At 46.3% G+C, this 13,577-nt stretch overlaps 1 protein-coding gene across 2 annotated transcripts in view; it reads left to right on the plus strand.

The window, feature by feature from the left end:
- TBC1D22B (TBC1 domain family member 22B) overlaps positions 1 to 13,577 on the plus strand; it is a 75,176-nt gene that overhangs the window by 39,654 nt on the left and 21,945 nt on the right. The gene's annotated exons all lie outside the window — the stretch shown is intronic.

The following is a 13,577-nucleotide window of genomic DNA, read 5'->3' on the forward strand; positions in this document are numbered from 1 at the left end:
TCAAAAATAAATAAAGAGCATTAAAAAAATTTAAAAAAAAGAAAGTACATACTTGTTAAAAAAAAAAATCAAAACAATATAGAAATGTGATTACCTCCCTTACCTCCCACCCCAATCTGGTGTATATTCTTCCAGGCCTTTCCCTGTATGTGCTGCACATACTATTTTTCTTTATTGTGTTCAGAAAAAAATGGGTTTAAACTATTCATACCTTTCTTATAAAGATTTTATTTGGGGAGCACCTGGCTGGCTCAGTGATAGAGCATGTGACTCTTAGTCTTAGGGTCCTGGGTTCAAGCCCCGTGTTTGGCATGCAGCCTACTTAAAATTTAAAAAAAATTTTTTTTTAAAGATTTAATTTTTAAGTAATCTCTATACCCAGTGGGCTCAGACTCACAACCCTGAGATCAAGAGTTGCACGCTCTACCCACTGAGCCAGCTAGGTGTTTCGACTCTCCATAGTTTTCTATATTTTTCTTGTTTTCATTAAAAAAAAAAATCATGGCCAGCTTTCCAAGTCTGGACATACAGATTGACCTCATCATTTTCAGCAATGACATTGGTTTCCATAATAAGGCTTTTCTACAGTTTGTTTGTTTAACAATTCTTCTAGAGAAGGACATTTAAGTTGTCTACAGCTTTTAGCTATTATAAATAATATTGTACATATTTTGAATATCCTTGTATATGTGTTCTTGTGCATTTGTGTTAAACACTGTATTTCTCCCGGGACGCCTGGCTGTCTCAGTTGGAGGAGTGTGCAGCTCTTGATCTTAGGGTCATGAGTTTGAGCCCCACATTGGGTGTAGAAATTACTTAAAAATCTTAAAAAATAAAAAACTGTATTTCTCTGAAATACTCTCTTTCTCTGAGAGTCCCAGAAGTGAAATTGCTATTCCTAAGAACATGTCAAATAGCTGCTTCTAAATTACAGCCCGAAAAAGTTTACACCAGTTTATACTCCAGCCACCAGGGCATGGGGGTGCACGTTTCTTCACATCCTTAGCAAAACCAGATAACCCTGTCTACTTCTGTTTCCCCAGTCCGGCAAAGAAGCCATAGTTTGTGTTTCAGTTTCTGTTCCACTTGTTTGTGAGTGAGGTTGTTTATCTTTTCTTCTGGGTGCATATTAGCGTTTGTTGTTTGGGGCTCTGCTTGTTCAGATCCTTTACTATTTTTTCCTGTTAGATTGTTGGTCTCGTTGTTGTGTAAGAACTCTTTGTAGATTAGCTGTATTTCTCTCTACCTGGTATGTGTTAAAAATTGTAGGCCATGCCACACGAAATTGCTAATATTCAACCATGTTTGACACCCCCCCCACTCCCAAATGGGAATTTTATGTTTCAGTCTAATATTGTTTTTCTCCCAGACCATCACTGGTCTTCTAACTTTGCTGATTGTGTCTCCTTATGTAGAACATCCTAATTTTTACGTGGTCAAGTCTGCCCGTTTGGCAGGTACTTATCTATTGAGCTGCTGCACGCCAGGGGACAGTGAGGCAAGATGGCAGAGGCGGGCCCTGCGCTCTAGGAGAGGGGCTCGCGCACAAGGAAACCAGACCCGGGGCGGACGTGCCGAGGTCGCCAAGGAGACTGCCCCTCCTCCGTGGTGCCGGGGTTTGGTGTCTCGCTTGGGAAGTCTTTTCTTCCCCACCTCAAACTATGAAAATACTCTCTCCTGTTTCTTCTAATACCCTTGTGGGTTTGTTTTTACATTTAGCTTTTCAAATTTCATCATTAATTTGTTTTCCTGGGTGGTGAGGGTTGAGATTAAAGTTCCTACAAGACTGAATGGTTTGTTTAAATCCTTTCTTCATGGTGTGAAATCCCTCTGCGTGACACACCATCAGTTCCTTTATTGACAGGGCCCTCCTGTACTCTGCTCCACTTACTTCCATTTCCGTGCCAGCAGCACATGGTCGGGGTTTGGAGCTTCACGGTGTGTTTCGTCCTTACTCCTGGGCCGGTCTCTTTCATCATCCTTTTTAAAAACTTGGTTTGGCTCTTCTTGCGTGTGAACTTCATTTTAATTTATTTTTTATGTTTCTACCTTCTTTTTCTAAATTTAATTTTAATTTTTGTTATTTTTTCAAATGTTGATTTATTTATTTTGAGAGACAGTGCGAGAGCAGGAGAAGAGCAGAGAGAGGAAGGGAGAGAGAATCCCAAGCAGGCTCTGCGATGTCAGCACAGAGCCCAGTGAGGGGCTCGATCTCATGAACCGTGAGATCATGAGCTAGGCCGAAATCAAGAGTGGGACACTCAACCAACTGAGCAACCCAGACGCCCCCTCTAAATTTTATTTTGAATTCCAGCATAGTTCACACACAGGGTTATGAGTTTCAGGTGTACAGTATAGTGATTCAGCCCTTCCACACGGCACCTGGTGCTGCTCATGGCAGGTGCCCCCTAGGTCCCCGTCACCTGTTTCACCCATCCCCCCCACCACTTCTCTGCTAACCCCCAGTTTGTTCTCTGTAGTTAAGAGTCTGTCTCTGGGTTTGCCTTTCTCTTTTTTTCTTTTCCCTTTGCTCATTTGTTTTGTTTCTTAAATTCCACATATAAGTGAAATCATATGGTATTTGTCTTTCCCTGACTGCCTTATTTCACTTAGCATGATACACTCTAGCTCCATCTGTGTTATTGCAAATGGCAAGATCTCATTCTTTTTTTATGAATGAATAATGTTCCGTTGTGTATAGGCACCATTTCTTTATCCATTCATCAGTTGATGGACACTTGGGCTTCCGTATCTTGGCTATTGTAAATGCTGCTATAAACATGATGATGAATTAGCGTTTTTGTATTTTTTTTGGTAAATACCTAATAGTCCAATTGCTGGATCATAGGGTAGTTCTATTTTTAGCCCTCTGAGGAACCTCCATACTGTCTTCCACGGTGGCTGCACCAGTTTGCATTCCTACCAATAGTGTGTGAGGCTTCCTTTTTCTTCATGTCCTCGCCCACACTTGCTGTTTCTTGTGTTTTTGATCTTAGCCATTCTGACCGGTGTGAGGTGATATCTCATTGCAGTTTTGATTTGCATTTTCCTGGTGGTGAGTGATGTAGAGCATTTTTTCATGTGTTTGTTAGCCATTTGGATGTCTTCTTTGGTGAAATGTCTACTCATTTCTTCTGTCCACTACATGACCTTTAGAATCAACTTGCCAAATTCAAGAAGTGGGAACTTTTTAAAATTTTTATTGGAGTTAACACTGAATTTAGAAATTGAGTTTTGTGGACTTTTTTATTGTAGCTGCTTTATTGAGATGTGTTTCATATACCATCCACTTCACCCAATAAAATGTACAATTCCCTAGTTTTTTGTATACAGAGTTGTGTAACCATCACCACAGTCAATTGAGAACATTTTCATCACCTCAAAAAGAGACCCTGTATCCCTTAGCCAGCACCCCCAAGCCTCCCGTCCCCTTTACCCCTAAGTAGTTACTAATCGACTTTCTATCTTTATGGGTTCCCCTTTTCTGGACATTTCATGTAAATGGAATCTTAAAGTATGTGGTCTTTAGTGCCTAGCTTCTTTCACTTAGCATGTTTTCGAGACTCATCCGTGTTGCAGCACCTGTCTGTACTTCATTCCTTTTTTTTGGTCAAATACAAATATCCATTGTATGAATATACCACATTTTATTTGTGTATTCATCAGTTGATGGATATGTTATGTTTTAAAGAAATAAGGCATTCAGACTTCTTCCCAGCCTCAAGATCTGTCTTACACAGAGGTACACTATTGTTTGTGGCCTTTTAGAATAATTCTCAGGGTGCCTGACTGGCTCAGTAGGGCAAGTGACTCTTCATGTCGGGGTGGTGAGTTCAAGCACCACGTTGGGCATAGAGCTATAAGTTAAAAAAAAAAAAAAAAAGGATTCTCTTGTCTGGGTAATAATGCTTCTTTTCGCCCCCTCCTCTAATGGTGTTGTATCCTAATCAGGCCGTGACTGTAAAAGCCTTTTGCTATGACACCCCCGCTTCAGGAGGCCTCGGGTGCCCTTCACCTGTGGGGTGAGCCAGACTGTGGCCCGTGTCATCGGGCAGGTGCCGCTCGGCAGCCTTGGCCCATCGCCCCATCTCACCGAGCCATAGCGTGGAGGGCCTGCTCTTTCAGAGTCTCTCTCGTTTCTCCTCCCCTCTCTACACTGCACCACCTCCGTCACTTCCAGAGATTAGCACCTGAGCTTGCTTCGTGGTGTGTCACATTGGCTGTAAAAGAGTTGAAAACAGAGACCCAGTGACTCCGAGTTGATGGAGACGCCGTCTCTAGCTTGCCTGGCCCCCAAGCAGCTGCTTATCTCCGGAACCCAGCTGCTTGTGTAGAAGTAGGTCATCTCTGGATAAGCCAGCTGTGTCTGGGCCCAGGGTGACGGTGCTAAAGGATCCAGCCTCTGGCCTCTGACCCCTGAGACTGCACACTACCTCTGAACTCTCATCCGCAAGCACTTGTGGGCTCAGACAATATTACTGATCTAGCCCCAAACATATGAAGGTCCACCCTACCTGATAGTGTGGTCATCATCAAAACAAACCACTTACTAACAGCTTCGGAGTGGTGCCTGTGGAGAAGTCCTGTAGAAGGGCTGAGCCCCTGACGTGTCTTGTTCTCAAAGGTGGAGTGGTGTCTGGTGGCTTCCGTCATCACAAAATGAAACCCTCAGTATCGGATGGCTCTCCCTCTTCTCGTCGGCATGAAGCAGCATTCCTCAGAAGAGAATGTTCATGTCAAGTTCTACTCGAAGTGTGATGTTTTTAGAAGCGTCATGGTGATGGAACTCCAGAAGGGATGTCTTTCCCAGACCTCTGACTTACCAGAGTCCCTGCGTGACACTTCCACTTGACTATGTCGTAGGTGACCAGCTGGGGCTAGCTTGGCTACATGTGACTGGGAACCCCAAGTGATAGGATCTTAAGCAAGATGGGAAAGCTTATTGGGGCACCTGGGTGGCTCAGTCAGTTAAGCGTCTGGCTTCAGCTCAGGTCATGATTTCACAGTTTGTGGGTTCGAGCCCTGTGTCAGGCTCTGTGCTGACAGCTCAGAGCCTGGAGCCTGCTTCAGATTCTCTGTCTTTCTCTCTCTCTGACCCTCTCCTGCTCACACTGCCTTTGTCTGTCTCTCAAAAATAAATTAAAAAAAAAAAAAAGGAAAGCTTCTTTAATTTCTCTTATATAAACAGATGAGAGGTAATTGGTCCAGGGCTTATATGCTGCCTTAAGATATCAGGGACCCAGGCTCCTCTCTCTTCTTCCATTTTCAGCATGTGGTTTCCTTCTTGCGACCCAAGATAGCTGTTTGTGCTCCAGCCATCACGACCGTATTCCACCCAGTACAGAGGAGGAGGAAGGAGAGAAAGGCATCCTCTTTCCACTTAAGGGCACTTCCCCAATCTGTATATGGTGCTTGGGTTTGAATCTCTTTTGTCTACACTTAATCCTGTGGCCATACCTGGCCAGAAAACAGTCTGTATCCCAGGTGGCCGGTACCCTTTAGGGTCCCTTCACCAAATAGTAAACTGAAGCAGTTATTTGGGGACAGCCTGAAACTTTTGCCACCCCTAGGCTCCTCACGCTCCATATTTCACTGGCTCCTTTTCTCCCCATATTCAGCCACTCTCTTCTCTCAGTTGGCAGGGTTTCCTGACTTCAGTCAGAAATGCTAAGAATTGTGCATGAGTCTCACCTACACCTAATCATTTATAAGCCTCTGATGATTTTATGTCCTGAACGTTTCTTGGATGTGCTTTGTTCTCCGTTCTTCTGTGACTACCCTGGGTTGGACCTGGGTTGCTGAAATGGCCACGCGTGATTCCCCTTCTCTACTTTTATTCCCTTTTAAGTCCATCTCACACACCATTCAAATACAGACTTGCCCGTGTGGCTCCTCTGCTTAATGCCGTCCAGTAACATCCTGTCAGGTACAGATTCAAGGGTCTGGGTTGCCTAGCTTGTGCAAGGCCCTGTGGGATCTGCTCCCTCCTCATCCCTTAAACTCAGCTGTCCCAAATTGACATTTTTTAATCTAAAGCCTGTCCTGCACCATGTCCTTCTTCTCCCCTGGGCTGATCCTTTTGCAAAGCCTGCCCTCACCCTCCCCTTGCCCCTGCCACCACAACCATAATGGTTTCATAACCTGTACATTTCTTCTGAACCACTCACCACACCGACTGCTGTTGGTGTCGCCCTCCTGCCCTCTGCCACCAGATTATATGATTCTTTAAGACCAGAGACTATGTTAAATATCTTAGATTCGGCGTGCTTTCATTTTGACGTCTGAAATAGGCATCCGTACATGTCTAGGTAAATGAGAGAATGAAGAGTTAGTTCACTATTTTTATGGTAGTCAGGAATTAATATGGCATTGCTGGGCTTGGCCACCAGGGGGCAGTGGATTACAATATTTTGATACTGTGCTGAATTAGCCAAAAGTTTTATCTTTTCTAAGGGATGGAGGTAGGAGTACTGCTACTCACTCAGCAAGTATTTATTGAGCATCTGTACTGTGCCTGGCACTGCTCTAGGCACTAGGGATATAAACATAAATAAATAAGGTAGACAAGAAGCATAGTCTTTTACTTCTAGGTATTCAGGGAAAATGAAAGCTTAGAGTTTCCAGAAGGCTGTACAAAATATTCCTAGCAACTTTATTCATATAGACTAAAATTGGAAACAACCTGAATACCTGCTAACAGGAAAATTCAGTGGATTAGTACTCAGCAATAAAAAGAATGAACTATCAATAAACACAACAACATGGACAAAACTATCCCCAAACCGCTGTGTTGAACAAAAGAAGTCAGATACCAAAAAAGTACACATTGTATCATTCCACATTTAAAAAATGTTAAAAAATAATCCATGGCGGGGTGCCTGGGTGGCTCAGTCAGTTGAGCATCCGATGTCTGCTCAGGTCATGATCTCATGGTTCATGGGTTCAAGCCCCGCATCAGGCTCTGAGCTGTTAGCACAGAGCTCAACGCAGAGCCCAAACCCACTAACTGTGAGTTTATGACCTGAGCTGAAGTCAGATGATTAACCGACTGAGCCATCTAAGCGCCCAAGGACTGAGGTATCTTTTACACAGATGTATATACATGGGTTGAGAAGGAGAGAGAGGGCAGGAGAGAGAATCTTAAGCAGCACAGAGCCTGACTCGGGGCTCGATCTCACAAACTGTGACACGATGACCTGGGCCGAAATCAAGAGCCCTAGGCCTAGGGGCGCCTGGGTGGCTCAGTCAGTTAAGTGTCCAACTTCGGCTCAGGTCATGATCTCACAGCTCGTGAGTTTGAGCCCCGCATCGGGCTCTGTGCTGACAGCTCAGGGCCTGGAGCCTGCTTCAGATTCTGTGTCTCCTCTCTCTGCCCCTCCTCTGCTTGCACTCTGTCTTTCTCTCTCTCAAAAATAAATAAACATTAAAAAAAATTTTTTTAAGAGTCATATGCTCAGCCATCTGAGCCACCCAGGTGCCCACCGTTTTTAGATGCTTTCCTCCAGATGCCTCCCAGCCCTGTCTTCATAGATGAAGCAGTCCTACGCGTGATAAGCAGTTGAGGAATATTTGAGGCTTTTCCTGACAACACACATCTCTGTGGCTGTAGCCCCGCCAGAGCCTTGAGCTGAACCGCTTTCAGCTGACACTTGAGAGCAGTGTGTGCATTTGGTGGGATGTCCAGTGCTGGGCTCCTATCATATAGGAGGGAAGTTCTCCAAGGGCAAGTTTTGGCTCATCCACTTTGGAGCCTTAGGACCTAGCCTACTCTCTGGCTGGCAGTGAGATAAGTGGCCATGATGCTTGCTCTCTTTCTCTCTCTCTGGCATCTGACCCACGAGCAAGTGAGAAATTGTAACAGGGGACATTGTGATGACTGACATATTTAGTGTCTCTGAGCAGCTGCCATTTGGGGGCCCTAGACTCCCAAGCATGCGCACATCCACAGAGTCTTGGTGAAATGCTGCCTATCTCTGTGAGTGGTCTTTGGACAGGTTCTAGAAGTTTAAGTGTGTGCTGGACCTGGCCCTTCTTTTGCCCAATAACCTGAATATGCGTATAGTCTAGGTTTATGTAATCTGGGCTCTTACAGCCAGTACCAAGAGGCTGAGTTCACCTCTTGGTAGTAGTCCATAATGTTTGCCAAATAAAAGTAATACAGGAAAATAGAGAAAAATGTGATGGTATGTTGGTTTTTAAAATTAATTTTAACCACGGTATCATGCCGCACATTGGCTCAGGCTACTCCACACTAAGAAGTGTACAGCCAGAGATCAGGTATCATTTTGAGTCAGTCGTTACCTTTTAGCTACACTGACTGGTGCAGCATCAGGAAGGGCTCACTGGTCAGCTGCTTCTCTGCATCTCCGAGACAGCACGCCTCAGCTCTCACTGTCTGCAGCGTGGTCCTCATGAGCCAGAGCCGACTCTCTGCGGGTCTCTGCTCGTCAGAGCCTCAGAAGTCTTTGACCTTCTCCTTGCAGGAGACCAATTCTCTTTACCCTCCTTGCTCTCTCGGGTCATTTGACCTTCCAGGAATTAGCCAGGAGCCTCTCCCCCTCTCTCCGGACTAGGCTTCGCAGGGACATCCTCGTCTTGGCCACTGCCATCATGTAATTCCCTGAGAATGCCAGATGCACAGTGCCTAGTAATACGTTTATATATGGCATTAAAAAAATTTTTTTTAATGTTTCATTTTTGATACAGAGAGAGACAGAGCATGAGAGGGGGAGGGGCAGAGAGAGAAGGAGACACAGAACTAGCAGCAGGCTCCAGGCTCTGAGCTAGCTGTCAGCACAGAGCCTGACATGGGGCTTGAACCCATGAACGTGAGATCTGACCTGAGCCGAAGTCAGAGGCTTAACTGACTGAGCCACCCAGGTGCCCCTGTATATGGCATTTTGAACCATTAAAAATAATTACATACAAGTGATCGGATGGGCTCCTTGACACTTCTCTCAAAGCGGTGTTTTTCTGGATGTAATATGTAAGTTCTTGTTTTATGAGCTGCTTTAGATGGGTGACCAAAATTTTAGTTTTTCCTTTCTTTGGTTTACTTTTGTGTTCCGAAAACGTTACGTCAGGTATTCATATGCGTTTGGTTTTAAAACTCTAGAGGCAGGGATCAGGCAAACCAAGCAGGAAGGCTGTCTGCATTCTGATGCCGAGCGTCCTCTCCTGCCCGCCAGTCAGGCTGACTCCTTCTGCCCCAGCAGATCACAGATGGTTCCTGAGAAATGCCTCGAGCGGCGAAGAGACAAGTTTCTCTCATCGGTTTAAGCAGAAGCAGCTCCTCCCAGAGCTGTCGGGGTGTGATTGAGGCGCACACAAGCCGATGTCGGGCCCAGGACTTGGAGTTCTCCGAAAAACAAACACTTGACTGGAGTCGCCGCTCAGACACGTTTTATCTGCTAATAGATGGACATGTTCTTGTCGAGCCCGGAGTGGGCGATTTGATTCTTACAGAGAGCTCTTGGGTCTTCTCTTTTTGGATGCTTTGCCTGCAGTGGGCGTCCGGCCGTCCTGTGCTCTGCCAGGAAGACGTTGCCCTCGTTTGAGACTGTATTGCTGGCATGGGTTCCTGTTCCAGCTTCAGTTATATGTTGGGTTTTCTCAAGTGGAATGGCTAATGATCCTTTTGAACGGACTGTTTATGCGGAATGAAGCTCTTCGGAGAGCACGCGGGCCTTCCTTTCTCTGCTGCTTCTTGCTGGTGCACTCGGCTCACAGAGTCTGACTGACTCTCATCCCCCCAGCAGGCAGAGCGCTAGGAGAACGCTCCTCCCACCAGAACGAAGGGCGGGTGAAGTGTCCCACCGGCTGTGAAAGCAGAGGGCTAATGCGCAGGCCAGGCGTCAGGGCCGCACACGGGGACACAGGGCCCCCAGAGAGGGCTCAGCATCTTGTCTGTTGGTCCGTCTGCTCCCTGGACAGCTGAAGGCGTGGAATTGGTTACAGCTACTGAGAGCAGCATCTCACCAACTTAGACCTCACGTGGTTAGATGTTTCCTCGTTTAGACCAAATGGTGGAAATGGAAAGCTTTGAAAATTAAGCATATTAGAAGTAGGTTAGGTGTGGCTGTGAATAACAGATCCAAAGAGATAGAAGTTTAGTTGCACTGCATTTAATGACAGTGATACCAGCTAACATTTTCGTCATGCTTATTTGGTGCCAGGCACTGTTGTTGGCACGTTGCATGTATTAACTTAATTCTCCAGCATCCTGGGACACTGGCAGGCTGTTACCACCTTAACAGAGGACGGATTGAGGCACCCGGGGAAAGTCGTTTGCCCGAAGCCACACCCTAGCGAGCCACAGAGCCAGGATTTGAGTCTGGCTCCAGAGCCGGTACTCTTAGCCACATGCCGTTCAGTCTGGCAGAACCCCCCAGGCTGCCAGGGCTGATACAGTCGCTGTGCTCCCCGTTGTTCTCGGGACCCAGGCTCTTTCCTCCCGGTGGTTACCTTGCGGCGGGGGGGTTCCCCTTCCTGGTTACATTTCCACTGCGGTGGTCTGGAGTTGCGGAGCGCCCCAGTCGGAGAAGACTTCTCGAGTGATTGTGGAGTTTTGATCCTCAGTTGGGAAATGTAGTCGTTTTGTCTCGAGCCTTCCTTGTGGGTCTTGCCGGTTTCCTACAACCCCGTTCTGATAGGGAGCGCCTGCCTAGGGCAGTTAGGGTGAGCAGCCGCGCTCCGTCCAGGAGGCTGCGCTCTCCTCGGGCACTGCTGGGCTGGCCCCGGGTGCGGGCGGCCTGGACGGTGGCTTAGGCTTGCCTCAGCCTGTGGCCCAGAGGCTTCTTGTCCAGGGTCAGAGGGGACTGCCTCTCAGAGCCTTGTCTGTGGTAGCAGAGTTGGAGGCTCCTGGGTATCCGTCCCTGGGGGAGGGGAGGGGCAGGTGTGCACGGTGGTGGAGCACGTGTGGGAGCAGTACGCCCAGCTACGCCGGGGGTGGGGGGGGCGGTGTCTCAGAAGTGTAACACAAAGCACAAAGAAAGAGAAAGATTCTGAACTGGGTCTTAGAGCTCAGTATTATTTAATAGTATGTGTATGGCACATAGTAGGTGTTTAAGTTGGTGGGGGGAGAGGCACCTGGGTGGTTCAGTCAGTTAATCGTCCAGCTTCGGCTCAGGTCATGATCTCACAGTTCATGTGTTCAGGTTCTGTGTCAGGCTGACAGCTCAGAGCCTGGAGCCTGCTTCAGATTCTGTATCTCCCTCTCTCTCTGACCTTCCCTGTTTACACACTCTCTCTCTCTCTCTCAAAAATAGATAAAAAAAAAAAATTTAAGTTGGTGTGGGGAGGTGCTATTTCTTAGAAGGTTGGGTTTTTTTTTTTATGTGATTTCTCAAGTGGACCTTTTATATGTTACCTGAATCAGTCTTAGTTTCTGCAAGCTTCGTGTTAGTTTACAAAACAGGTGTAGTCAACTGTGGCCCTTTCTTTTCTAAAATAATGTATGCTTTCTCCCCCGACTATAAAAATTATGCTTATTGTAGAAATTTTGAGAAGCCTAGTAAAGCTTAAAGAAAATAAAAATCTCTTATCCCTACTACCTCGGGAATAAACACTGTAAACCTTGTGATATATTTTGTCTTTCCTCTGTGCTTATAGAAGCACACATAAATATTGTATGTACAGTAGCTGAGAGTATGCCATAAATAATTTTCTGTCTTGCTCTTTTCCCTTAACACTGTGACACACTTCCCTGTGTCATTACAAATTCCTAATAAGCTTCATCTCAAATAAGCTGTAGTGTGCCTACTGTGCGCCAGGCACTGCTGTTAGCGCTTTACACGTGTTAGCTGTGGAGTCCAGCTTTTTGGTTGTTTCCAGGGTCATAGCTTTTCTTTTTTTCTTTAAAAAAATTTTTTTAATGTTTATATTTAAAAGGGAGAGAGAGCACGAGTGGGGGAGAGGCAGAGAGAGACACACACACACACACATACACACAGAATCCGAAACAGGCTCCGGGCTCCAAGTTGTCAGCACAGAGCCTGATGTGGGGCTCGAACTCCTGTACTGTGAGATTATGACCTGAGCCACCCAGGCGCCCCAGGGTAATAGCTTTTCTGACAAAGGGTTTTTATAGCCCTGATGTCCTTTTAAAAATGCTCTTTATACTGAATGAAAATCTGAAAATTGTTACACGTTGTCCAAAGAGAGGTTAGTTGTAGGTCTTAGTAATAATTCTCATAAACGAGAGGGCTGGATTCTGAGTACATGTTGTCAGATGCCTGTGTCTTTGGAGCACCTGGGACTGCAGTGAACATCCTGTTTTCAAGATAAGGCTGGGGGTCCAAGAAGAAAAGCCACCTTTGGCTCAGAACTCAAGCCTGAACATTTCCATGTGTGGTCTCTGCCAGGCATGCTGGGGTTGAGGTGGCCTGTCATGTTGGACAGGCAGAGCTGCCTTCTTTTTTTTTTTTTTTTTATGTTTTATTTATTATTGAGACAGAGAGAAACGGAGTATGAGTGGGGGAGAGTCAGAATGAGAGGGAGACACAATCTGAAGACAGGCTTCAGGCTCTGAGCTGTCAGCACAGAGCCTGATGCGGGGCTCAAAGCCACAAACCAACCGTGAGATCGTGACCTGAACTGAAGCCGGATGCTCAACCAACTGAACCACCCAGGTGTCCCAGGCAGAGCCTTCTTAGTACTTCCACGTCTGTGGCAGAAGGGGCACATCTCATGGCTTTTCCTTCTCCAGGTTTCTGGAGCACTCCTGATGTTCTCCCCACCTGGATCTCAGACCAGATAGACCACTTCTCACAACTGTTACTTAGTGTGGGGTTTTCATGAGAAGCTAATAGATGGTCCTCTTTAAAAGAGGTCCCGGGGGACCTGGGTGGCTCAGTCGGTTAAGTGTTCAACCTCGGCTCAGGTCATGATCTCATGGTCCCGGAGTTAGAGTCCCACTTCAGGCTCTTTACTGTCAGCACAGAGCCTGCTTTGGAGCCTCTGTCACCCTCTCCCTCTGCCCCTCCATGTACACGCATGCATGCGCTCTTGCTCTCAAAAAGAAAAAAAATGTTTTTAATAAATAAAAGGGGTCCTGTGGTTAAAGAAGCCTGGGAAATGGTGGATTAATAAGGTTAAAGAGATTTACTTAATGCAGAATTTGTTATAATTTCTCAAATCTGTGTGTATGCCATGATCTTTGTGAATCTCCAAGATGAGGTTGCACCGCTTCTCAACCCTACTAACCTGGGGAGCCCCCTTCCTGTGGAGTACCCTATGGGTTTGAGGTTTTACAGAACCCGGCTTGGGAACGACCAGCCTGGTGAAATTAAGTCCCAGAGGCCCCATCAGGTCTGGGCCATCTGCCTCATCTTCATTTCTGAGCGGTCTCAGAAGTGGGCCTGTCAGAATATGGAGATTCTGTCCTTAAAATGAACTGTGGGGGCCAAAAATAAAAAAATAAAATAAAACGAACCACAGGGCCCATCCAATCCCACCTTTCTCACTCCATGCAAGTATGAGTATCCTAGACAGGTCACTGAATTTCTGAAATCAGAATTTTTCCAGACCGTCACCAGGGGTCTGGGTATATAGCTCACTGAACATGGGGCCCGAGATAT

Source organism: Suricata suricatta, chromosome 7, assembly GCF_006229205.1.
Source record: "Suricata suricatta isolate VVHF042 chromosome 7, meerkat_22Aug2017_6uvM2_HiC, whole genome shotgun sequence".
NCBI classification, from domain to species: Eukaryota; Metazoa; Chordata; class Mammalia; order Carnivora; family Herpestidae; genus Suricata; species Suricata suricatta.